The 2,006-nt window shown below is 40.0% G+C and overlaps 1 protein-coding gene across 1 annotated transcript in view; it reads right to left on the bottom strand.

The window, feature by feature from the left end:
- ache (acetylcholinesterase (Yt blood group)) overlaps positions 1–1,716 on the bottom strand; it is a 34,562-nt gene extending 32,846 nt beyond the window's left edge. The window contains exon 1 of the mRNA XM_014021724.1: positions 1,498–1,716. The gene's annotated coding sequence lies outside the window, so the exon portion shown is untranslated. The remainder of the gene's footprint in view (positions 1–1,497) is intronic.
- Positions 1,717–2,006: the final 290 nt, after the last annotated feature.

Here is a 2,006-nt window from a genome sequence, read left to right as displayed (position 1 = left end):
TGTGTGTGTGTGTGTGTGTGTGTGTGTGTGTGTGTGTGTGTGTGTGTGTGTGTGTGTTTACTAGGGCTAGGTAAAAAGAAATGGATTTAATCGATCTTGGATCAGTTTCATTTAAATTTGGCAAAATGGATTCACAGGACATGAGATGGATTTTCCCCCATGGCGTCTTGTGAGTGATGAAACTGAGGCACATTTCTATATGTTGTCTCATTCTTGTCTGTGCTCGAACCAAAACTACTGTATGTAAACATCTGACTGAAACTGTTCTGTCTGGCATGTAGAAACGTGTGAAAGGTGACGTTGTAAGAAAATCGTTTAGTTTTGTTACTTATTATTTTTGAAACTTTAAGAAACATTTTGGTGAAATTCACAGTGATGAGATTTTGTAGTTCATTTTTTCTTTTTTTGTTTTAATACGCTTTATTCAACATAACAACAGAAGGTAACAGAAACGTTACAAATACACCTGAGGCTCTCAGAATACAGTAGAACTTACAAAACCACTTTGGATCTGATTCTCTGACAAATTTACATCATGCTCGTGACCAAAACACTTTTTTATGAGAACCAGGCTGGGCGATGCATCAGTCTGCATATGAATTTAGCTTGCATTAACAGAGTATCTCATGCAGGTTAAAGCTTTGTAACCAATACAGCCTGAACTAAGWAAGCTCCTCGGAGGAAAAGCAGTAAGTCTACCAAAGATAAAGAAACACAGTTACCTTTTTTAAACTTTAAGATTATTTGTCACCTGAGACCAAAAGCTCAAACATGAACAGTTGTGCTGCGTCACACTGCTCTGCTCTACACCCTGATAAGATTTGAATTATCCCTGCCAGGGGAAATTCACATGCTACAGTAGCAACAAAACTGTACAATACATAAAGCAAAAGAGCCCAGAGAAAACACAGCACATGTAATAATACAGTATAAGTATATAATATGTACTGCATGTCATGTTTTACACCCAAATTAGATCATAACAGGCTCTACAGGCAACAGAACCGGAGGGGGRAAAGGGGAAAGTTGGGATGTAGTTTAATGTGAATCAGTGTGTTTCGAATGCTGCACCACACCTGATGGTTGAAAGATGGTACCGACCCAGATCTGTACCAGTTCTGCTGACAAGCAGCCCAGTCTTTGATTGGTCTGCTTATTTTAACAGTACTCTCCATGCACCGAAGCCCTGTTTGTTCAAGATCTGCAGCAGTAAGCACAGGCTGACCCGGTTCTGCTTCTGTGGACTCGGCGCAGTCATGGGTCTGATGTACAGCACGGTTTCAAATTAGTCATGCACGAGACAAGTCGTGTTTTTCCTGCACGAGCGTCTGTCGAGAAGAGACCAGCTAAAGAGCAGGTGGCGAAATTTCATGCAACAATATTGTAGTTTTAACATTTTTTTATCCGATCAATAATGTCATTAYATATAAGCTGTCAAAAAAGATGCTAAATCATGACAGAAAAAAATATATAATTGTATCAATGTTTAAGACTTACAGCTTCCTTTTGCGGGTCAGAACCGACAAACCCCAGCAGCTGCTGTATTTTTGACTGCCTGCTTCTTCCGAACAAGTGAAAACTAAAAGTGTTTCCCTGAAGACAGACGTCTCTGGTGGACAGTCAAAGCCCAAATGTCGGTAAGAACTCCTCCCAACAGTACTGCGTCCAACAGACCTGAGCAGGACCGAACCGCACAGCAGCGACTGTAGGGGGAGACTGCTGCTAATAAATACAGTTTGTAAACGCCATAGTAACACAAACTGTCGCGACAACTCCCGAGATTCTCGCAGGTACATTTTCTGCAAGCGATCCAACAGCTGCACCATGCAGCCTGAGTAATGTAAGTGTTAGAAAGACATATTTATATATTTTTTAGAATATATGAACAAAAGCTTTCTGGGCAATGATTAATACTTTTTTATTGCAAATACTTTCAAGATGTTTTTGAGATTAACCACAATCTCAATGCACAAAATTAATGGATGACTCAAACGTGTGATGGTCAG

The sequence above is a fragment of the Austrofundulus limnaeus genome, unplaced genomic scaffold, assembly GCF_001266775.1.
Source record: "Austrofundulus limnaeus strain Quisiro unplaced genomic scaffold, Austrofundulus_limnaeus-1.0 Scaffold302, whole genome shotgun sequence".
NCBI classification, from domain to species: Eukaryota; Metazoa; Chordata; class Actinopteri; order Cyprinodontiformes; family Rivulidae; genus Austrofundulus; species Austrofundulus limnaeus.
Note: the sequence above shows the minus strand (reverse complement) of the source record. Positions and strands in the feature narration are given on the sequence as shown.